Below are 25,091 nucleotides of genomic sequence, written 5' to 3'. Positions count from 1 at the left end.
TTGCAGGACAGGGACTGATAGCCCGGGGCTGGGCTGAAATGGGGGTCTAGGGGGTGGGCAGGGACCAGCAGAGCTGGGTCTGCCCCCAGGGACCTGACAGCTATGGAGCTGTTATTTTACTTTTTTTTTTTTTTTTTTTTTAAACTACCCACCCAGTACTTCATCCATCATGCTATGTTGCTTATTCATTTATTTTTAGGAAGCCTGAAGGTACTTTGTTTTAGCTGAATGTCGCCTCATCCATGAGTTCACTGCATTTGCAGTATCTGGCTGTTTTTTGTTTGCTTAGCTAGGGACAGAAGGACTTGAGAAGTGCTCGTGAGCTGTTAGGGTAGCTGGCGATCTCTTAGGCTTAAAATACATGGCTATATTCAGTAGACTGCAATCAGCTGCCACAAAGCACGAAATGCACAGTGTTATCACGCTGGGCTTATTACACAGGGACACGGCAGCTTTTGCACATAGGGCTTTGCAATCTAAAGGCTCATTGTTTAAGTCTTAGAGATACTTGATGAGAGGCCAAGATGGATATTTGCATTAGTGATGAGATGATTAGTAGACTGTTCATGTTTCTCATTAGAGACCTATGGAAGATTGTGATCAAACAGAAAAGATTTTTTGTGTGTGTAATTTATGAGACCTGCTGCTCAAACCTTCATTAATACTCTCATTTATTATCTTCAAAACTGGCAGTGGGGAAGAAAAACTGGAAAATGCTAACTATATTGTGCACTGTCAAACAGAAACAAAGACAGCTATTGCATCAGGGTAATAGCACTTTCCATACAGGCTCAGGTGCTCCTGAATGCTGGTGTCAGTGTTTATCAGTGTGATACTATGGAGCCAGTGTGTTGGAAAAAAGTAGAAGGACCTAGTTTTCATTTATGAAAAATCCTTCGAACATCTGTTCAGAGCTGACGATTTGTAAATGGTATCTTTATTTTTACAGGTGAAATTGAAGGGCCAAACTCTTTGGTCCAAAACTGTTTATTCTCGACATTTGTCACGTGTTTAGTTGAATGAATTACTTCAAATGAAAAATGGCTTTTCCAAAACCAGAGAACTTTTACAAAAAACTTTTAATTCACCTTTTTTTTTTTTTTAATTTAAAAGCAAAATGTAAAAAGACCCATCTTGCCCCTGCTTCCTTCTTTCACTCCTTCTATGTTTCTGTCCATGGCAAAATGAGAACACTGGAAGGTCGAGGAAAGTTTTATGTGTACATTTGTATGTGTGTTTCTGGAGGGAAAATGAAATAATAAAAAAGGATGTTTTTTGGCTTACCAAGAATCTGTCAGAGAGAAACAGTGACTTATGAAAATTTACTTTTATGGAAAAAAGCACTTTTTTAGCAACTTGCAATAGCTTTGCAAGTTATTCTGCCGTGTAGCCTGGTGGTATATAAATGTGGGCTTCATTCTCCACTTTCTGGCCTTGACTTATTCTTTTCTACCCACAGCACAGCTGCACTGATTTAACCCTATTCTAGGGTATTGGATAGCCATGGCCAATTATTCTTCTAAAGCCAAGGGTTCACTTTTTTTTTTTTTTTAAACTAGATAGTACCATAGGCAGTAGCATCTCCTAGCTCTGTGCTGTGCACTGCTTTGAGTGACTTGCCTGCTGTGTAGCTGTCCCTGGGTCACAGTTTGGGAGTCTCTTTTCTTCATTTCTTCAATGTTGCACAGGTCTGAGCAAAAGCCAGCCATAGCTGTTGAAGGATCTGAAGTCACTGATGTGATATACTAGATACTCTTGAGATGGAGCAGGTTCTCCCTTTCACACATCAATAGCATGCAGCAGCTTTAGCTGGGCATGACTTGCTTATGCAGTGAAGAGGACACTGGAAAATGCGTGCCAGCATTTAGGTTGTGAAACCACCTTTGAATGTTTCATTGTCAAACATGACGGAATCTGAACCTCTGTGTTAAATAAGGGTACCTTTCCCAAGAGAGAAAATCCCTAACTGTACTTATCAAAGCTATCAGGAAATTGTGGATTAAATAACTACATCTGCGACCACACTAACATTTATTTTCCTGTTCTTGCCACTGTTCTGATTCTGCCATTGAGGTGCAGGGAAGAAGCACAAAAGGGGTGAGAGGAGGGAGCAGTTAGTTTGTTCGGGTTTTTGTTTGCTTTAATTCTTTAATGCATCTTTCTTGTCTGCTTCTGATTCGTGTTTTATGGCCGGCTCTCAACAGGACACGGGTGATTAAAAAGTAATCCAAACCTGTGAATGCCATCAGTACCCTCCATTCAGAACTTCCTGGGAGTGGAGAACCCTGCAAGATGGTGTAGAGAAAGCCCTGACCTGAGTGACGGGAAGAGCACGTTTGATCAGCTCTCATGCTGGTGAACATAGCAGGGAACTGTTTAAACCAGTGGAGTGGTACTGTTTTAAAAGAACAAAAAAAAGTTCAACCCTTATTAAAAGAAGTAACGTAAATGATTATAAAAAAGGATTGAGCACTGCTATTCTTCTTCAGGAAACTCTACTTGCATAGTTAGCCTTATTTTAATAACTTTTTAAAGTTATTGAAGATTAGCTTCATCTGAAGAGAGTACTGTAACTTGGTGTCAGTGTACGTGGAAAGTGCGGATTATTCTCTTGTGTCAGGATATAAATACTTAGACTCTTTGGAGCTTGAGGGAATACTCTTGAAGTGAAAACTTGAAGTCATCTAAGCATCAGCTGAGGAGGAAAACATCTTCGGTCACTGAAGGAATGCAAAAATCATAAGCAGAAGAAATACAAGTTGCTCTTCTTTAGTGCTACATAGAAGGAAACTACTAAACATGTTTCCTTGGTAAGCAAACAAATATTTGTGAACTGTATTCTATTACTACTTTTATAAATTTCCCAGTGTCGTTGGCTCTTTTCTCAGGTAGGTTGCTGGCACCCTTTGCATCTAAAAAGCTAGAGTAAACTACTTTGTGGGAGTAGCAATTTCAGGAGATTGCTTGGAATTTCAAACAGTTTCTTTGAATTACTGGGTAATGCGTTTGGTACCTGGTATTTTTTTCAGAAGTACATGAAGCAAATAAATTTGGTTAGAGAAGTGCTTGCATAGTTTCTCTCGTTCTTTTGGCTGGATTTCTCTAGCTTGTGAAAGCCCAAAACTCCAGGTAGTATTGGCCAAGTTCTCTTCCTGTGAATGCCCTTCCTGTGAAGAGCTGATGTGCTTAATTTTGTTCTAGCAAAAGGATAGACTAGTAGGTGTGCTGCACCTCCCAGATCTGAACAGGTCTGCGTGCTGTTTTGAAAACGCGTGCATGTGGTGTAGCCATCCCAGCATCGCAGGTCAAGAATCCCCTTTTTACTATGTCTCGGTTGCAACTCTATGGCCTGCACATGAACCTCGCACCGGTAGAGGAAGCTAAAAGTAGCACCTTCTTGCTGTTACCCGTTCAGAAAGGGTGGTTGGTATCTGGGAGACACAGTGCAGCAACTCTCCTCTCCCCAGGAAGCTGGTGCAAGTCAGAAAGAACTGGAGAAACAGGGTCTTAAAATCATTATTGTCTTCCTAAGTGTTTAGAGTGCTGTGAATGTTCAGAAGCAATGAAAGCAGATGGCCATGTGCCCAATGCAAGAAATGATTAACTCTACTGCATTTATTTTTATAGTGAAATTGCATTTTCGCATCTCCACGAGGGATACTTTACCAGGATACTAACCCAGCAAAGCACTTCTTTTTGTGGACATAGTGATTTTGGCACAGATGGGATAAAACCACCTGCTCTCTTGATAAAAACACACTGGGCTGGTAAAACTGCAATTCTGCAAGTGTAACTGAATTCTCTCTAAGGAAATTTGGCAATGCAACCGTAGCGGTTTGAGGTCATATTTCTTCATGCTCCAGGTTGACACTGCTGTGCAGGAAAGGTACATCAGACAGGCATAGCTTTAGCCAAGTTAAATGACTGTGTTTTTAGAGCCAAGCGTAGGATTAATAACTACCTGAAGCATTATTTGATGAAATGTGATTTCACTTTTTAGTGATTCAGTAGTGTGAAGATTTGAGACTTATGAGTCATGTTTTCAAAGGTGTTTTAACAGGATTTTCAAAGTTATGGGTACATGTTATTGCATTGAAATTTATATGCAGGTACAAGCTTGTGAGAACTGAGTCTGTTTGTGCTTGTGAATTGGACAGTTAGTTGCTTTGCCTCCTGCAATTTGTGCTTGCATGCAAAATAATTTACATTAGCAGTAGAACATTCCGTGTGCATATAGCATATGCTATAACAAATCCGCAGGCAAATGAAGCAGACCTGGGAAATATAACTAGAGGCCACTTAGGAAGGACTGGATCTTTGCTGGAGGTCTTACCTTAAAAACAGGAGGTGGGGGAGGGGGGGAAAAAAGACAGAAGAGGATGGGGATTACCTGGTTGTTAGGATCCAGTCTACTTCAATCAGTGCAGTGCACTGTTGATGTCAGAGAATTATGCAGGGCTCTGTTTCAACTGGTTTCCAAAATGACTCGGTATAAGAACTGACAATGAGGTCATGTGGATTTTTTTTTTTAAAGGACCTGTTGTACTAATTAGTACATGTTATGTGATTTAGTATTAGTTAAGCATGCCCGGAGTTGCTGGTAAGAGTTCAACCTCTAATTTTGTGCTGGAAGCAATTTCCCTTAGTTTTAGGGATGTACAGCAGTTGTCATTAAAGATTGTAACATATTAAACCCCAAAGCACTGTATAAATAATGGAGGAGGAAAGTAGCTGCAGAAAGCAGGAAGGGGAATTAATTAATTGCATAATAGGGGCCATACTGAACTAGTGGACAGTTTAATACTTGGTATCACAGTGAGAAGATATGTCACATCGATGTTTAATAAATACTTATGTCGAATCCGTTCACGTGCATGTAATATATATATAAATAAGTGGCTTGCACGATTGCATGCAATGGCTTGTTATGTAATCGTTTGAACAAGGCAACAAAGACAGACTTCCAGACCCTATTTCTTTTGCTATTACAAACAGAAGTTCCTGCTGCTCCACCTTCAGGCACTCCAAACTTTGTTCACAATTTTTTTTTTTTTTTATCATCTGTATTTGCCCTTACTTCCTGCTTATTCTCTCTCCCTTGCCACTCAGTTTCCTCTTGTTCCCGCCTTGGCCTCCAGCTCCTGTAGTAACTCTAGTGTCTTCTGCAGCTTTCTGCATCCTATCTGTACCTGCCCTAAGCTTCTGTAACACAGTCTTTCCCTAACAGATGTAAATCAGGCAGACTCTTTTCCCCTTAATTTCTGTAGCGCATAGGGGAAAAAAAAATTCTTTGTTTGGTGTTAGTCTCCAGATACTGGAAAGGATGGATGGAAAGCTTAGAAAAAGAATATTGCTATAGTGGAGATAGGTTAAACTCTTTATCTGTAAAAATATCAGCAAAATTTACGTGGCTGAAAAAATCTTCATCCCCTGATCTGTAATTCCAATGAGGTAACTTAAGTTCAGACTCGAGGTTTTATATCCTAGAAAGTTTGTTTCCTCTAAAGCCACCTGCTGGCTATTTGACATCCAGAGACGAAATTCAAATCTCAAAGTGAGGCCTTGTACCAACGAGAGGGTTAGGCCACGGCTCCGCCTCCACCCATACCAGGCTTTTGTGTGCTGCAAGATTGTGGGGCAGTATGACCACATTTAGATTGCATTAGCCAGAACATGCCATCTGGTATTTTTACTGTTTTTTTTTGGCTTGTTGTAGGAGGAAAAAGGACTACCTGACTGGTCACAAAGTCTGCTAGACAATTGCATTTTTACCATTGAAATGAACTTGGACAGTTGTGTGGCGTGCCTGTGGCGTTCCTGAGCGGGTGATCGGGGCCTCGGGACCAGCTTTGCTTTATTGTGGCACGATGGCTTCACGTTGGCAAAGGTTAAGGGGTGGCACTGGAAAGTCCAGTTGTCTCAGCGTCACACTTGACCTAGTGTTCTTCTTTTAATACAAGATTGGCTTGGTTTTCTGGGTGGTTCTTATCCTGACCAAGAACACCCATCCTCAGCGAGTGGGTGTAACATACATGTCCTAGAGGACATACCCCATGAACAGAACATACCCTGCTGATCAGTGGTTGCCATGAAGCTGTCAACTTGGAGTTCTTTCCATTTGAGCTGTGTCCGCTGTTAGCACAGCCTAAGCTAAACTTAAGCCATTTGGATACCAGTTTAGCTAACTTGTTATTCTTTGGGACTATTTGTTCTTCCCAGTCCAGGCAAACTTCACTCCGTTCCCCCTCCCCAAAGGGTGCTGTTACCCGTTGCTTTTTGTTGCAGGGCCAACAACTCTGGGGCACCTCCAGGAATGCTTCGTTGCCGTGCAAAAGGAAGAAAGCACTTTGTCAGCAGCCTGCTTCAGGCAGAGAAATTTATATCAGTAAGAAGCATATGTAGGGAACGCCAATTACTCAGATCATCAATATTTATACAGCAGATAATAGTCACCGTGGACAAGATGAATATTGGTAGGTTTCTTTAAACAAGATAATTATTTAACTTCTAAGTGATGAGTGAAAACAGCTTAGGGGTTGAACTAAATATTCAGTAGGAGCTCACCTTCTAGATTCTAGAAATGAATAGAAATGCCCCTGCTTTCTTGCTACCCTTGTGTCCCACAGCAAAAGCTGTCTGGGAAATCGTCCTTTGTGTGGCTTTTGCTGAAGCCAGTGAGTGTGCAAGTCCCTGAAAAAAGGGTCATAAACTGCCCCCCCCGGCCAAAAAAAACCCTAAGCAACTTGTTTTGAAAATAAGTGTTTCGTTAGGCCTTCTAGGGACAGACACACATCTGTGGATGAGATAGAGACGCGGCTGCACATGCTTTGTTTTTTAAACGATGTAATCTAGTGTCCAGTAAAGGCGGCCTCCCTTCAGGCCGCTGTTTTACCAGAGCATTGTAGCAGCATTGCCTCGGCTTTCCCGCCGCCTGCTGACCCTGCTGCTATCGCCTCCGCTGTGCCAGGCTGCGCGGCCGCCGGGGAGAGCGACTCCCCTTCCCGACTCCGGCTCAGCCGGGCGGAGGGAAAGTCTGGGTGGCGGCTTCCTGTTTGCCTATGAAATGCAATTCTGATCTCTGTAGAGAGAACAATTCCTTCCACCCACCCTTTTTAACCTTTTTATGGCAGCGTGATTATTCAAGGGACCCACCTTCAGTGGCAACAAACTCTGCTAGGTTGCTATGCTTTTTAAAAAGCATTAAACCTAAAGCTACCTGCATGTGGTACATTTGCAACAGATAATTTACTTGTTGAATTTCTTTTTTTCTCCTGCTTATGGAGTGCCTGTGAATAGTTCAGTCTCCTTATATTTATTGATTCTTCAAATCTTACTGTTTGAGACTTTGAATCCTTCCTGCCCACTTAATGAATTGAAAGATTTTTTTTTTTGGGAGCAGTACACTTTAGCGTGCAGTACTTGGTATTCAGAATTTGCGCTCTGTTAGGCTGGTTGTCATTTGTAAGATAAGTTGCACAGCTTGAAGTTTTCAAAACACTAAAGTAATTCAAGCACGTTTTCAATGGAGTAGATCCACAAGAGATCTTACGTACTGCAGTATCAAATGTCCAGGTGCCTTGTCCTATGGGATATGGATAATGAGGCTCCCTGTGCAATGCCAGGATAAACGCAGGCCCAAGAGTAATGATTGCAAAAGCCAGGATCCCAAAGGCAAAGCCGCATAATCTGCCTATAACAAGGCTAGATCAAGAACAGGTCTTCTAAGTCTGCTGCGCTTTCTGTTGCGGGGCAACACGCTGAACAGATCACTTTGTTTACTGCTGTCTGGAATTAGGTACCTTCTTCTGAGATGCAAGCAGTGGTGGAGGTAGTGGTTGCTCTCAATGACTTGGGCCTGATACTCACCCCAAAGGAAGGTAGGACTCTGTTCCTCTCTTTGTCTGAGGGAATTTGATCATGGATCTTTCTCTTTGTAGGTAAACCCATTAGATTACCTGGATTCTAGCCCTTCTCTAAATGAATTTTTAATATAAAATAATTAAACATTCATTGGAGCCGGGGCAGGGACCCAGGTCTTTGCCTTTTGCTCATAGTCGTTTTTCCTTTCTGACCTGAATATTGAATTATGTACATCAAACTAGAATAGCTTCAGCCAGACGGACTGGCAGAGCTCTACTGAGCTACTGAAAGTACTGTTACTTAAAGCATTTGTCTTGGAGATGGGAAAAGAACATTTATTATTTTGTCACGTTCACCCTTAGTGAATGAACGTTTTCTTCTGCGGTGATTATACCGAGGTTCTTATGTGGATTCACTGAATTTGTCTATGCTGCATGGCTTGGGGAAGTCTTGACCCCTGCTGCATGAAGATTAACTTGAACTGAATGTATATCTGAAGCTAAAATTGTTCATTTTAGATTTTCCTGATGCAGGTGAAACTGAGACATCCAGGAATGGCAGTGCTAATGCTTAAGATGATTGCCATCAGTGCATAGTTCTTACTGGAGATGCTTTCTAAATTACAGATCACAGATGCCATATTGTACCTGTGTCTTTCAACTGTTTCTTATGTAGTGTCCCCTAACTTTTTTACTGATGTGATGTGACCTTTACACAGAACTTAAGCTTGCTGAGAACAGACTTGATTGAAGAACAGACTTGATTGAAGAACAGACAAAGCGTTGATTGCTGCTGTTGGAGAACTCTGTACTGGTGTCCAGTCAGGAAAGGCAGCAGGACAAATACCTTCCCAGATTCCTCTGGAAAAGGAAGACTGAGCTGAAGGGGAGATTGGTGCTGCTGAAGGGTGCAGTTGTGCTCTGCTTGAGGTCCTGCAAGTACTGGTCACCTCTTGGGAGAGATGGCTGCAATTTATAAGCCTGCCCCTTCAGTGAGAGAGCCAGCCCTGAGACAGACCCATGCTTGACACTAATTGCTCCATCAGTTGTATCAAAGCTCCAGATAGCTTCTTTTTTTTTTTTTTTTTCCCTCCCCTCAGAGTAAGGAAAAGAACAAGAGACCATTGAAGACAGCAGAGAGTCAGCACTGCTGATGTTCCGGATTATTGAATTGTGTTGAAATAATGAGGTTTCTCATCAGATGAGATTGTTTGAACATAATTCTCTGAATCTTCTTTTCATTATGGGAATGGGATCTGGAGATTCTGAAAGGGATAACCCCCCCCTTCCCCAGCGCCTGTTTAATAGGATATTGTGTTTTGGTCTCCATGTCTTGTATCTGAGCCCTGACCCGTTTATATTCTGATTCCACAACAAGATATGAACAATGAGAGGAAACGGGCTGCTTACACCATCCAGAACCCATGAGCCCCTCTAATTTGGCTCCTCTTCAATACAAAGCACTGGAGCACCACTATAAAGCGCGGTAGATCAACATAGTTCTGCCGTGCTGGTGCAATCTAGCTAAAGCCTTTAGGGGTTCTGATGCATAAGAATTTAAAGATCCCATCCTGTGTAGTAATGTTCTTTTAAATTAAATGTGGGAAGAATTGTATGGCAAAGGATGGAGTCAGGGATATGTTGCTATGTGGTTTAGCTATGCTCCTGGAGCAGAGAAAAAACACTTTTTTAGCTTCTGAACTGTAAAAAGGTGAAGCTGTTTGCCTCTTCAATTGGTTTTATAGCTGGTTTGAAAACTCATCCTGCATTTCCATCTGGAAGTTTTTTCTGCATCTCCAATTTTATCTAGTAATTCAGTGGGTTTTTTCTTTGTTTTGTTTTTGGATTTTGTTGTTAGGAGTCATGGAAGGGAAAAACCAAATCCCCTTTCCCTGAAAAATCAGAATAAACGGTTAGGTTTAGGAATGCTAGCACAATCTCCCATGGGAAGTGTACTTAGCATACTTTGTTTTTCCGTTCTCCCCTTGGGGCTTGGCTTTATGGCTGACTCCCATCTCCTCTTTTCATGAGGAGTTGCCGTTGTGATTATGGGAGATGTAAGCTGGGAAGTCCAATCTGTGTTGATGAATGGGGACATTGTTCATCTTCTGTGTAAGTACCTCAAGCTAGTATGTGCAGCATTTCAAGAATCTAAAATCGGGCTGCCAAATTTCCAGTTTTTAATAAAAAGGCAGCGCTTCCCTTAGCACAGGTAACGTAGCTGTGTAAGGTGTTCATTTGGAACCCCAAGTTTCAATTGAAACGCAATTTTGATAAACTTTATTTCAATTCGGTGTCCTGGCTTAATTTAGCAAAAATAAAATACCAGGTTTTTAGGGTCCTGGCTTACAAGAATTAAATGCGTCTAGGATACTAGAACTTGTTTTAAGGTCAGAGGATAGAAAGTAGTGGTTTGATTTGCCCGAAGAGACCTCTCTTGCTTGTCTGGAATAAACAATGTGGCGAATGGAACTAGACTGGGAGAGGAAATGAGCATAAAATTCACTTCAGGCTTCCAATTTTACTTTTTAAATCAGATTAACTTGTTAAAATAGAAATCAACAGAAATATTGGGGTTGTATTGACTGAGGCAGACTGCTTACGTAGTCAGGCTGTTGCAGGGGGAAACACGTCTGTTTCTGAAGCTAAAGATCTCTAGAAATAAAAGCTATTCAGTAATAGTAAATTGGTGAGAATTAGTGAAGTAATATTGCTCTCAAATTAGGCTTTAGTAAGCAATCAGCTATTTTTATGAAGACACCGTTGCTACTGTTACAGTTGGCTAATTAGCAACCCCCCTTCAGAAAAAAACTGGCCCTCTCAGAAGTCTTCAGGTGTACGGAAACTCAGTCTCATCATCCTCTCAGTTTCACTGGGTCTTCTCTCTTTCTCAGTCTTTTGATTTATGACCTCTTGGAAGCTGCCACTGTCTCTGTTTGTGACTTCCACAAAAAACATAAGTAACAGCAATTGAAAGGGAATTTTAAAATAGATCAGAAAATCTAGGGCACGTCAGGATGATTTTGCGGTGGTCTTAAAACCAGCAGTTGCCGTTTTTGAAAGGTTTTGCTGAGTATTTTGAGACTTAGCCTCCTCCTTTAATGAGTGGTCAGGAAGAGCGAGGCTTTCCTCTCAAACAGCGCGTCATGTACGTTTATATTTGCGGCGAGTGGGACTGCGTGTGGAATGATCTGCTCTTCGTTGGAGGGATTTGTGGGCAAAGTCTGGCTGAAATCCGCTCGTGAAAACAATTAGCATGAAAGAGGCTTCACCCAGCTCCATGAAACTGCTTCACATAGGAATCACTGATGCAAAGAAATACTGGAAGGACTGGACCCAAGTGGTCTTTGAGGTCTCAAAGAAATGAGACTTTAAAGACATTGTTTATCCATCTACAAAGTCCACGTGGTTATTTGTCGTATATAAATGTCTAATTATTTTCATATGTAAAATGAACAAATTCATGCTATCATACTGGTGCTCTTGAACATCCTTGTAAGATGGGTAGGGGATGCTGGTGGGAAGCATTTTGATAAGGAAATGTGGATTTTAAGAGAATATTATGCTTATGGTCAAAAATAGTTTAGGGAAAAAGCTCATACTTGGTTTCCCATCTCAGAGTCCTCATCTGCAGTCCTGGTCTTCTCTCTGCTGATGCAGCCAGGTCTCTGACACAAAAAGCCGTGTTTATGGTCTTATCTTTGTAATGAACAGCTATTTAAACAAAGTTTGCAATTTTATGACATGTTTGCTTTCCTCTCTATGTCCAGTTGTGTGGAACTATCATGACCCAAAAGCCTGTGTGCCTGTACTTAGGGGATTCTGTGAGAAGCTCAGACCATTTTAAAATATAAAACTTAAGTTCTAAGCATCAAGATTGTGAAGAAAGGTTTCAAAGCACGACTACTGAAAAATCAGCGAGGGGATCTACCTTCCCCTCCCCCTTTTAAAAAAAAAAAAGTAAACAAAAAAGCTTAATGTTTTGAGGAATCTGACTCTTTCCAATGCTTAGGTTTGCATTTCTGTGCTGCCACCTTCTCTGCTGGCTGAAATTCCTCTGTGTGGTCTATGGGAGAAATTCTTATCTTTTTATGTTAACGGGTGGTTATGAAACAAGAACAAAAAAAACTAAAGATCATGTGCTGGCAATTTAAAGAAGTGATAGGAATCTACAACTTTGTCCTTTAAGAAGATGATAAAACTGTTGCTTTTTCAAATGGAGAGACAGAGGTGGCAGAAACCTCTACAGGTGCACATTTAAACCAGAAGGTGATTGAGAGTTGGAATTTTCAGGTTGCTCCTTTAGAGGTCTTATTTTCTGGCACTTTTGCTTATTTCTTTGGTGTAATTTTTAAACAATAGCATTTTTCTATCTGCATAGGCTTGTGCATTTCTGTGACCTTTATTGCGTTCCTTAGAGGGTTCATGCAGTCAGATGGAAGGGAATGAGAATATTTACTGGTGTGTTTTTTAGAAAAAAAGTCTTCAGTTTATGCCCATGTAGAATATGGTTGTATTACTCACATTTAAACACCTGTGTTTTGCACCTGCACTCTTATTTTGAGGAGCCTGAAAGTCCACTTGCAAAAGCTGAGCTAATTTTTGAAAATCAAACTAAAAAAAGAATATAGGTGGATGAAATGGTCAACTTTAAAGAAGGAAGCTTTCGTTCTAATATTCCAAAATATGTGATTTTTCTTCTAAACTTGAATTCTGTACTTAGAAAGAGATCAACTCTTTATCTGCACAGAGTAGTTGATGGCAGAGAATTTTGTGTGCCTTTGTAAACCTGCTTCTCTGCACTTGCCTACGTTTTGCTACTCGGGAGCACGAGTCCGCATTAACTGCAGTCCCCTATATCAAGAGGGGCTGCTCGTTAGAGAAGTAAATTTGCGTTACCAAACAGAGATAGGAGAACACTGAAGTCTCTGTACCCATTAGTTCTGTTTCTGTGTTGGGTAGATGGAATATCAAGCAGAATATGTATCTGTTAAGGGAGATCGATGGAAACGGGAGATTCAAATAAGTTTTTTTACAGCAGCAACTGCATAACTTGCTAACTTGGAAATATTTCTGATGTCTCATGATAATCACCAGACAGTTACACGCTTCATTGCTGCTCAGTGTTAAAATCGGTATGGGTTACAGTCATGCCTCATGACTTGCTTTTCCACGTATAAATATTTTATGAACCAAATCCGCATTGGGATAGCTGCTAGGAAGGCAGAGTAAGCAAGAACAATTGCCCTGTTCCCGTTTCTGTGCCATCAGCCCATTTTGTGTTTTAAGATATTTACTCTGAAAACGTGTATTGAACGAATGTTCTTCTGTGCCGCGTGCGTCGTACGTTAACCTTAAGCTGAATTGTGCCTCCCTCCGTAGGTAATGGTAGAGAGCCATCAAGGAAAAAAGTATCTGTCCATTGTTGGTTAGGAAATGAGTTTGGATTTCCAGATATAAGTGTATTTCTTAAAACGCAGTGAATATCGGGTGGCATTGATTGTGAACCTGCTTCTCCAAGAAGGGCATGTTGCTTTGCCTGATTTTGTTTAGCTTTTGTGTGTTGCTCATATCCACGGAGATGACCTTAATTTTTTCCAATTTTGTATCTTTTGTGTTTGGGGTCTATCAGGAGAGAAAATAACGCAAGTGGTAATACTGAAGTATGCATGAGTGGAAGGGTAATTACTTTCTGACATACCTTTTCTGCTATTTCCATATCAGCGAGTATCCCATGGTACAGGTTTGCCTCTGTGGAGCGTTTAAGCAGTAAATACTTCTGCTTGTTTGCAGGAGGGCTGGTTATTCTCAGAATTTTTGTAGTTTTTAGGTAACTCATAAGGACTTTTGATACAAATACATTTTTAATTTTTTTTTTCTCCAACCAATTATATGAGCTTTACTATTTTAAGCTGCAAACTTTTTCAGGGGAGGATAGCATAGAATTATCATCTTTGTCAACTGAGCTGGTTCATTACCTCTCTAAATGTTTGATAGCTGTGCTTCGTTTTGAGAGTTGAACAAAATAACTGGCCTCCACAGCTCATCTTTAAAATCTCATTTTCTAAGAAAACAGCACAATCTTCTAAGGTATAAGGTGGCCTACTCCTGTCTCCCCCAAGTTGTGTGGTGTTTTAAAGGGCTTTCTTTTGGAGGCAAAGGGACAGGGAGATTTTCGAACGGGAGCAAAAGAATAAATTGCTGTTACAGTTAGATAAGAGTTGCAAAGAGTCGGTGAGCCACAGCTCTTTGAGTTGGCTTTATTTCTTCTGGCTGACATAGAGGCCTTCCTGACAGTCAGTGTTTAACTGGGAGATGTATCAGTTTAACTGACCTGCAAGCTTTGGGGTGAGGCAAGAAGCTTCAGAAGAAGGTGGGAAACTTGACCATGGCTCCAATAAACAGACGGTAGTGATGCTTTTTAACCATGCGAGCAAGCACTGTATTTTTTATGAACATATCAGGTATTGCTAACAATAGAAGGGAAACTGGTTTCTTAATCTGTAGGGCATGTTTGTTGTTATTGTAAAGCAGGAGAAGCCAGCATTATTTCAGCTGCATCCCAGTCTGCTCCTTGTTTGGAGAAGTGTAGGAGAAGGTGGGAGGCAGTGAAACACTGCCATCTCTCCATGCAAAACATGGGAAGGTTACTCTACCTGCCCTGCAGAAGCTCTCCCCTTAGTCAAGGAGCAAGTCATGAGCTAAGCACTTTGGGACGCACTCAACTGATATGCTGCCCTGTTCTCTTTTAGAAATGACTGAGCGAGGTGCATCTTACCTTGCTCGCGCATTTTGTCTAGCACCAGCATAACGTTGTGGTGCTACAAGGTTGGACTGGTAGCATTTGTCCCTACTGTTTGAGGGTGGGAAAGTGGAGACAATCGTCTTAAACTAAACCAAACCAAATCTCCTGAAGGGTGCTAGTGTGAGATAGTGGCAGGACCCAAGTAGAATGAGCTTTATTGGTCCTGCAAGCTCTGGTACTTAATGCTTTATATTCTGGAGTGCCACCTGCTGGCAAAAAATAGTAACACATTGACTCTATATAGTAACAATGATGTCAGTAAAGTTAATAGTTTTGAAAACTTTGGGTAGAAAGTACTAGATACTGTAGTTTGTGGCACAATGCAAATCTGGCTCCAGAGCTGGGAAACTTTCATCCTAATCAAGAACTTGTTTTGGGGGTAATGAAGAGGTATTTTTTGAATTTGTATTGTCATGTTGTTTTTCTATCTGGGGGCCAAATCCTCAACAGCTGAACGTCAGTATGGGTCCTTTGGCATCATTTTGGCTGGGTGTGTTGATTCTTCCTGTGTTTAGTGCACTACTGTAAGGTATATAAATATTACTATCACGAAAATGAAATAAAGATCTCAGCTCACTAGAATTAAGTCCTGCGTAGATAATGAAAGCTACCTGCATCTCATGTCGTCTTAGCTCGTCCAACAGTTTCTAGAGTTGCAGCACAGACTTTTGGCCTTTTTTCATTCCAGATAGCAGTCCCTAAAACACCTTTTTGATTCATAACTGCTATTCTATGTGATGCTGCATATAATGTAATTGGAAATAGGTGGTGAACCTCATATGAAGTTAAGTCTTCAGAAGTTACTATTGACTTTGGGGATGTACTCTTGAGATCTAAGGAATGAATGTGATTTTTCAGAACTGGTAAGCTACCTGCCCTTTCAAAATAAGATCCTTTAGATGCTCAGCAAGAAACACCTCTTAAAAACCAGGAATCACATCAACCACATAGTCCACGCTATGGGATTTGACTTCTCTGTTGAAAATTTCACAGCAACCAAAGGGGCTGAGAGATTGGCTTTGTAAAAGCACTGGTATGAATTTGTTACTGATAATTTTGGTATGTTTATCCTGTTTGCTTTTGCTAGCCTGGGAAAGAAAAAGTAGTATATTGCTAGACTTAAGCATTGCAAATTCAGCAGTAGAGCCTTGTGAGTAAGAGATGCTTCTGGCTCAGTCGGTGGCTGACCAGATAAGAAAAAAAATTGTTCCAGACTCGGTACAAAAAGCTTTATTTGTACTTTGCTTTGCCTTTTTATAAGTTTCTTCTGAAAAGAAATAGTTAAATTGAAATGCAAGTTGAAATGAGCTGAAATTTTAATGCAGATTAAAATTGCAATGCAGGGAGAAAGTATTTGCTTAATTTGGTCTGAAATTGCTAGTGAATTTTATCCCCTCAAAGCTACGCTACTTTAGTTAGCTCTAACTCAGATTCAGAGTCCCAAGAAATCATGAGACTGACTTGCAAATTAGAGGCTAAAAATTAGGATGTTCTGTTTAACTGTGGGATTTGAGGCTTCTGAGATTCATGTTTTCAAGCTTTTCTTCTGAAAAATGGGGCTAGAAGCTTTTTTTAGTGAACACTGAATTGATTCTTCATAATCATGTGCACCTAGGATCCACTGTGGCCATATGCTATCATCAGGCTTGTGATGATATCTAGAGCATTAGCATTCCTATGCTAGTTACCTTCTCTAAGTTTCTTCTGCTATTACATTGCAAGACTGCAGGCCCCAAATTAAGAGGTAAGGCAGTTTGCTTCATTTTAACTTAGGCTTGAATGTCGAATCGAGTAATACAGGCCTTTCCCAGCATTTGCGCTCCCTTATACAGCAGAAATGCTATAGACTTAGATAAGTGCTGAAAAATGAAGGATATTTCACATGAGGATGTTTCAAAAGCAGCCAGGCTTTGACTGACAGAAGTATGATGGGTGATGTCTGGCCTAAACTTTGAAATGCACTGTAAAGAATGAAATATAACCTGACAAATCTTGGCAGGTCTGATAAACTCCTTGCAGCTACAGAAGGTGAGTGGCTCTTGGAATTGAGTACAGTCTCCATGAAGGAAAACAACCATAGATCTCAAGTAATATGGACAAGAATAGTTTATCTTAACACGCCTAAGTATTTGAGCGGCCAGTTGCATGGCTGCCAGAGCAGAGGCTAGTGGCCAGCAGCTTTGAGGTCAGTCTCAGGGGGCTATAATTTATCTCAGACCATCAGAGAGAGTTGTGGTGATGTGCCACAGCAGGCCTGGTTGTTAACCCTGGGTTGTGGCCACTGACCACGAGAACGCTGTATTGCTTGGCTGCGAGATGTCTTTGGTTTGCCAACTGCTGCTCCGTTTGAGGGAAAGAGATACTCGATGAAAATCCCCTCACCCTTTTCTAGGCTTCATCTGAAGACCACTGAAGCTAATGGAAGTTGTCACGTTACCCTCAGTGCTCGCTCCATGGACTGACCATGAGAGCTGAGGACCTCTCCTGGCATCAGGTTGTTTGTTTTTGTTGCCTCTCCACTAGCATGAAATAACTCCCAGCAGTGCTGGGGCTTCAAGCCTCAATGTACAGCCTGGCGGGGTAGTTGCAGCTGTGTTGGGAAGGCTGGGTTGTGTTTCCTCAGGACATGCATTTTCATGGTGGCACAGAGGGAGTGAAAGGGAGCTTGTCTCAACTACTGACTTGCTTGATCTGCCCTTGGCTGTTGCGATTAGGTTCCGCGTTAGTTGTTTTGATTGAGAGTGTTTAAGTATGTAAAAGCGCAACCAACTTCATGTGTGTGTTGTCCCATTAACTTCAATGGCCAGTGTCAGGCCACGTACTTAATTATTTGACTGAACTGGGACCTTGTGGAACGTTTATCATTATGGACAGAAACATGTGCTTTGGAAAAGTATTGGAAGAAATTATTTATTCAATATAGCTTACTAAATCTTTGTAAAAGGATTTTACTGCTGTAAAAACACTGATATAAATCAGGACAACTGATCACTTAGAAGTAGGAAATCATCAATATGTATGCAGTTCAGGCTTGGTTTAAGTCTGCTTATGGTCCGTATTTGCAGCAGGAGTTGAACTGTTCCCAAAATGCAGGAAGTGAGCATGATATTAGTATTACTAGCTGCCAGAAATATTACAAAGTGAATGATTACTTTCCAATAAGAAAGGAGCTTTTGGACCGGTGCCAGTTCCTTTTGGGGTTGTTGGCAAACCAGAACGACCAGTGCTGTGTGACCTGGAGTAGCTGTAGTGCTTATCAGGGACTGAAAATTGACAAAGATCACGATTTGTCTGCATTAGGAAATGACATAGTTAGTGGTTGACCTTGAAGAGCTGCATTAGTTGGCTATTTGCTGCTCTCTTGTGAAGATAAGCTCTTGGAAGTGGTTCTTCTGTGTTATTACATCTGTTGCACCTTTTCTCTTGATGAACTTTAATCTCTTGTGCTGCCTATTTAGAAAATTTCATGAGACAGGGGAAAAGATGACTCCCCCCCCATCTAGTCTCCCTGAAACCTTATTTAACTTCCTTGTGCTCTGTGAAAGAAGAGAATTCATTTATTATTATGAGGCCTGTAATAAAATATTTTTTAATTTCTTAATACCATGTGATTCAATATAAAATTGATGTTTTACTTTGATTTCCTGAGGTCTGTTACTTTTTTTTTTTTTAAATCAGCTGAAACAAAAAGAAACTACCTCTCCCAACACCTAAAGAAAACAAAGCGCAAACCAAACCAAGCCAGCTCTTGATGTGAATACTGTAAGTGTAGCTGCTTAGTGATGTGGGTCTCAGCATTGCTTCCCCAGGAAGTCATGTTTCGCGAGGGCAGAGCAAGTTGAGCAGGCTGCTTGTCTGAGACAGGAAAACAGAGCACAGTCACAACAATTAAAACCCTCGTTTGAGGGACTCCTGTTTCCTGCGATAAGTGTGAAATTGAATTTTCAGTTTGCGGATTGTATAGGCAATATATGAGATGTGTTAGTATTGATTCCTTTCTCTCTCCCTTTTTTTGGGCTTAATGCAGGTGGAGTTTGACCTAGTTTTATCAAAACCCACTCAATGACCTCGGAGAGCTGTAGCATTCTCTCTTGTAATAGACTGGCTGTCTTAATATACTAATTCAAGCTGATTCCCACTCCATCACCCACTAACCTATATCAGTGAGAAGCTTCTGCGTTTGAGATGTATTTAAAATTAGATTTTTTTCTTTTTTTCAGATGGTGCTATTTTATAAGTCTCATATCAAATCCTCAGGGGAGGGAAGAATCTTTTAATTAAGTTTCTCTTCAGGTATCAGGCAGATTCTGTCAATGGCAGATTAAGCATAAAGCTTAAATGGGAGAGCAAAATTTGTCATTTAACTGATAAGGTGCTTCATGTCACCTCAGTTGAAAGGTGAGAGGATTTTCTCATTCGCGCTCTCTCTTTCTCAGCATTTTCAGTGCTACAAAATTCTGTTATATTGCAGGAAATGAAAATCTCTTTTGGAAAAAAGATACTTGCAATTAAAAGCTGATACTGAGAGCAAGTCTGATGATCAAAACTTTTGCTCTTTGCACAGACCAAGCTCCTGTTTTTTTTTAAGGTTGCAGGCTTTTGGCCTTACTGACTTGATTTGTGACATCACTTTAAATTAGGGAAGCAACTTCTAAATCTGTCTTTGCCAATCACCTGCTCCTTATGTTCTGAACAGAAATGACGACTGATGCTGCTTATTTTTAGGATGGGAGGGAGAGACTTGTTCCTCTCCTCCCCCTCCCCCCCCCATACCCCTTTTCCCCTTGATAGGAACTTGAGTAGCAAATGGGTTTTTCACTTGGTAGTGGAGAAACTTGTGCTTTTTAAATTCTTCTCACTCTGGAGTTTAGGAGTGAGTCAGGCCTAATTAAGAGCAGCCAACAAAATGGAAGAAGTGCTAATGGGACTGTAAGAGTTGTATTTTTGTACTTAGCATGGACTGTAAAAATGAGCATTGTCCCTTGGGGTGTTCTGAACACCGGCAGTTTTATTTGCAAGCTGTAAAGGAACCTTAGAGTTTCGTTTGAATGGAATTTTTCAAATTTGGGAATGTTTTAGCACTGCTGTTGGATCTCTCATCCTTTCAGGGCACCCTTCATTCAGAAAAGGAGACCCTAGCTAGGGCTTATGGACAGCACAGAGATGGTACCTTCAGATTCCTAACTGGTCAGAACTGGGACCTGGGGTCCCTTGCAATCTGCAAGGTTGCTGTGAGCCTGGGAGCCTGAGAGATTCAGCTACCTGTAGCTCCAGGGCAGCTTGGCAAGTGAACTGTAAAAAAGTTGGGCTGGTAAGGAGCAGGGTCAGGGCTTGCACGTCCACCCACACAGAGGGCGGTCGAAGGGCTGAGTAGGCAGGTTGGCAGGAAAGCTGTCTGCATTCTGTCCCAATCTGATTGAAATTGGCACGTTTCTGTGGAACGGTTTGATTTCAAAGAGCATGTCCCACTGGTGAAGCGCTCTACGTGAAACTTTCTGATGAGATGTAGTTTTTCTGTTTTGACTTAGCGGTAAGAAACCGAATCAGTCGTCTGCTGATCTGGCACATTTGGGTGATTAGTAGTGTTTGCTGTTGGAACAAAGTACAGCTTATGCTGATCATATATTTGACCAAAATAAGTTCTTTGGAACTGTGGAATGTGGACGTGTCAAAGTTTGCAGATAAAAGGAAGGAATAACACAGCTGGTGAGGGGAAAAAGGAAAAATGTGCAGCATGTGAGTGTCTCTCTCTGTTTTCTATAAACACCTAAGTTTGGTGTTTGCACCTCAGCTTTTTTTTTTGGTCCAAGTATGTAAATTTTTTACATTTAGTTACATTCTTAGTCCCCCATTTATGTATCTGGATCTTTTTGCTAGGGCTAGTGGGTGACAATTTCTAATGTAAATGCTCTGGGTTAATAGGTTGCAACCAGACTCTCTTCTCATGATCACACTTCAGATCACTTGACTGTAAAAGCAGCAGAAGAGAAACCAGCTTCTGCCTTGTTTGATCTGTGCAGCTGAGATCTTCCAGAGCTGATTCTCCAGCCACCCATCAGCATGGTTCCCCTGGCTCTGGTTCATTAGATGTTTCAGGCTCATATATTACAATTTCACTTGGCTTTATTTTCCATAGCTTTATGCTTCTGGGAGTGTGTGCACCTGACTCTCATCTTGGCAAATGCTTGACTGAAGTTGAAAGAGCAGTACCAGCTTGCACTGGCTAAGGATCTGGCCAAATCAATATTTTGCAATTGTTCCGCAATACTTTTGTGCGATTGTGAATAACCATATGGGAAGGATGTAGGCTGACTGGTCTAGAAGAAGGTGCCTGGCAAATGTGTAAGTCCAGAGAGAAGAACAGATTAACTTTATTGTCTTATTGTTAGCTTTATGTCCCTAAAAATGCATAGAATCTCACAGTTGTAGCACACATGATGGATGGACTCTGTCCATTGAGATGTTCTGTGAAGTTCTGGATCACAGGCTCTCATGGCTTTCATGGTTGATGGCAAAGGTAGTGTGTGCAATGAAAGCTGCAGAAGATCTCAAGCTTACCATGGGGATGCTATCACCTGTGATAGATGGGGAGAAATGTGTGCTTTTCTCTCCTTTGTTGATTCTCTATTGGAAATAAGAATCTATCCAGAAACTTTCATCCCTGCCTGGTGGCTTATGAGATGAAAAGTGGAGTTTTGCAGAAGTGATTGTCCAGGAGCTTTGAGGGACTCTGGGTGGTGCTTGCATGACCTTGGACCAACTGCTGCATCTCTCACTGCTTCTTTTCTTAGATGATAAAAGGATGTAATGACGATAATACTTCTCTCTTAACAAGGGTGTTGTAATGAATAAATTAATTAATCTGTGTGCTGTTCTCAGTTACTATGGCAATTAGTGCTACAGAACAGCCTAAAAATAAATAGGATCATTTAGTGAAGGATATTCAGGGGAAATCAAGTAGTACGTCCTGGGCATTTGCAACAACCCCAACACGTTATTTTTCCAAGCATAAATTTGTTGAAAACATGCATGGATACTGAATTTCGTAGCAGAAATCCTTCCAAATATTTAATATATTACTTCTTCTTTGCTATCAATTTCAAGCAACTCTAGCAGGCATTTCCTTTCATATCTGCGAGCAGATGATTCTTACAATTAGTTCCCCTTTTGAGAACAGTCATCATCTCTTCCCCCCTACCCCATATATCTCTTTTCCAGCCTAAAGGCACCTAAAATGAATGGGTCTTTCTCCATCATAAATCATACATACTCTGTAACACTGTCAGAGAAAGAATGCTTAATGTGTTTGGGGAGTTTATGTAATGAACCTTCCTTTAGAAGGGTGACGTATCATCAATGCACTGCCTTGCTAGAAGTGTGTTATTAACCTTGCCATACAGCAAGTACAGCATAAGTATATACATAAAGTCTCTGCAAAGTTTTTGAAGCTTTCAGTAATCTGCTGACTACATTAGCCTGCCTCTAAGCCAGGCTCTAAAAATGTAGTACGATATTTAGTCTTCTGTGAATTGTTTTAAATTCCAGAGACCTCATTAAAAATAAATTTTGGGGACTTTGACGTCAATATGATTTTGTACCCTAACAAGTTAGGAAGCGTGTATGAAGATAGGTTTTAGTTCTGCAGTGGAGGCAGAGCCCCTCAAAGTCTGTATTTTCCACTGCTTAGGGTCACTGGGGCTGTCCTTATATAGTAAAATTATTTGTCAATAGGCAATGATTTGCCATTGTTCTGGTCTCTGACTTGTCCAGCTCTCATACTCATCCATGGATATTTAATGTCTGTCTTCTTATTGTACTGACAGAGTTCCGAAAACAACCGTCTTTTTCTGACCTGGCCACTTTGGGACCACTTTACAGTTATGGTTTGTGCTTCTCTGAAGCAAATCTAATTTCAATCTAATTCCTTTGCTTTCAATATAATTCCTTTGCTTTCTTCTTCCTCTTGCTGTCTGTAGTTGTGTTACAGTAGACGCAGCAACTCTCTTCTGTTCACCTCAGGCAGTGTCTTTTGCACTGGACTGTGTTGGGAAGCTAGGAACTGTGAGAGAGCAAGAAATAACATTTCCCCCTTCTCCTTCCCTGGGAATAGGAAGCTGCTACTTTGGCGTGCCCAGCCTCCTGCTCGCCCAAAGAGTGAGTTTGGAGCCCTGCCCAGGCCTCTGACAAGGTGCTCGCAGCACAGGTAGCGTGACTAACAGTAGAAATACCTGTTTTATTCTGCACAGAGCTTTGTGTCTTCCCTTGCTCTTGAATCACATGGTCTTTTCTCAAATCTTAAAAACTCTTCCCTGTTGCAGAGAGCAGCCCAAATCCACAAGCAGGAACTCTGTTGTACTCTCAGTCATCTGGCTCTACCCTGATGTCCCACTGCAGGATTCATCTGCCCTGCATGTTGCTCTCTGGCTCTCCTCTCCCGAGAGCTGCCCTGTTTCCTCTGGTGACTCTCGTTTCGCTCCCTATCTGCGGCCCAGTAGCTGGTATGCAAGCGCAGTGAGTGGAAGGGGCTGCGGGTGAGGGGAAAGGAGGCAGAGAGGTTTCCTGGTGCTTCCTTTGCAGATCTGTCTCTTCTCGCTTCCTTTGCTGCTGCGACACCTTTCAGACCCTTGTGTTTTGGAGCTTGTGGATTTTCATGCCCTGGGAGTTTTTATTAATATTACTAGTTAGATCTCAGCCCCGAAGAGCTTTCAGCTGCTATCAGATTTATGCCAGGCAAAGTTATTAATCGCAATTTCAGATACTTCTGTCTGTGTATGATTTCATTGTGATGTTTCCCCAACCCTCCCTTCCACACGCATGCCCGTATCCACACGCATGCTATCTCTCCTACAGAGTCCTAAAGATATCCCGGACCATCTTTTTTGTTTCGTTTTTTTTCTCTCATCCCCCCCCCCCCCCTTTTTTTTTTTTCTCCCAGCTGCCACTGGCTGATGATAACAAATAGTGACAAAACAGTGTTTTCGACTGGCGCTGAAGTCAACAGTGCCTTCCTGTGCAGCCTGGCTGCCTCCTGGTCTTCGTGCTCTAAGCGCTAAGAAGAGTCTGGTTTGACTCGACTTTGAACACGGTGTTTGTCCGTGATAGCTGAGTCCCTTATGCTGCTATGGGGAGGTGCGTGGGTCACAAACTCTTCACGAGTTCAATCCCTTGTCCAAGAAGAGGTCTGCTGGAGCACGATCTCTCAACATAGCTATTAAACTGAAGTGTTAGAGACGTACTTTGAGAGCTCCTGTGGTTTTTGTTTTCTTCCAAACTACTAACAATGAAATGAATCAAATAGATATTGTGCAGTTCAATTCTAACTGTAGATGACAGATTGGCTCCCCGCCTGCCATTTCAGTGCAGGTATGTTGTAGGGCTTTCAGTACGGTTGGAAGTAAAATTACATTGCAGCCATCAGCCTAGGTATCCAACCTTTGAACCAGGGAAGTTCGTTGTTGTCAGTAAAGGCCAAGGGGTTAGGTGTCTGTGGCTACTCTTTAACTTGTCCTTAGATATATTCTGAAGGAATCATACCAGCCCCTCTGCTTACATGATGTTATGACTGCTCTGTCAAAATATACCTCCAGTCATAATCTGAGGCCTTTGAGAAAAGTAAGAAGTGTTGCAATTTGGTATAGGTGTATGAACAACGTTCCCTGGTTATTCCAAATAATGTATGTAGCTGTTCTTTAAAACATGGAAAGAAAAAAAAGTCTCTTTAAGACACACAGTTGGAAAAGAGTTTTGAAGATTCAGCACCAAAATAAGACTGTCACGAGAACAGCTTCTGCAGTAGCCTGAACGGTGTATGCCATGCAGGTGGTAAGCCCCATCATGGCTTGGCAAACATTTTAATTTGGCTCCATAAATAAATAAATTTGGCTCTCTTTTTCTTTACTTAGACTACATTAACACTTTAAAACCACGACCTGTTGGAGAAATACTTCACAGACCTACATAGCATTCAGACCTGCTGAGATCTTCTTGTTGTAATCAATTTTTTCTTTTTTGTCAGATACTGTTTGCGTGGAGGTGACTTCAGTTTTGTTCTTCAGATTTGAATACCTCATCTCTTTCTGCCCTAACACTGATCTTCTACTGCAAGGATGTCACTGCATCAGGGATGAGGGGCTTGATAGCCACCTGTATGTATGACTCCTGAACAATGATATGAGGTCAGAAGAATGAGCTTGATCCCAATCACATTCATATCGATACAAATGGGTTTAACTTTAGCTGTGCATGGAGAGAGGTAATTTTAAATGACAACTAAATGAAGTCAGAGAACTTCACCAGTCAATTCACTGGCATCCAAAATGCAGAGGGCAGACCTTCTATGCAGAGATGCTGATCTATACTGACTCAAGGACTACCTCTATTCTTTTTTTTTTTTTTTTTTTTAAACTTAAGCCTCATCTTTTGAATTT

The 25,091-nt window shown here is 41.3% G+C and overlaps 1 protein-coding gene across 15 annotated transcripts in view; it reads left to right on the top strand.

Moving 5' to 3' along the window:
* Positions 1 to 25,091, top strand: part of RNF152 (ring finger protein 152) — a 73,565-nt gene that overhangs the window by 40,160 nt on the left and 8,314 nt on the right. For 3 of the 15 annotated variants that reach the window (XM_068931573.1, XM_068931568.1, XM_068931570.1), the window contains exon 2: positions 24,680 to 24,809. The exons of 5 other annotated variants lie outside the window; for them this stretch is intronic. The gene's annotated coding sequence lies outside the window, so the exon portion shown is untranslated. Of the gene's footprint in view, positions 1 to 19,895; positions 21,007 to 22,774; positions 22,868 to 24,679; positions 24,840 to 25,091 lie in introns of those variants that run through there. 7 more of the 15 variants (XM_068931563.1, XM_068931561.1, XM_068931565.1 and 4 more) reach the window with 5 other exon arrangements.

This window comes from Struthio camelus, chromosome 2 (genome assembly GCF_040807025.1).
Source record: "Struthio camelus isolate bStrCam1 chromosome 2, bStrCam1.hap1, whole genome shotgun sequence".
NCBI classification, from domain to species: domain Eukaryota; kingdom Metazoa; phylum Chordata; class Aves; order Struthioniformes; family Struthionidae; genus Struthio; species Struthio camelus.
The sequence above is the reverse complement of the archived record's forward strand: the minus strand, read 5'-3'. Positions and strand labels throughout refer to the sequence as shown.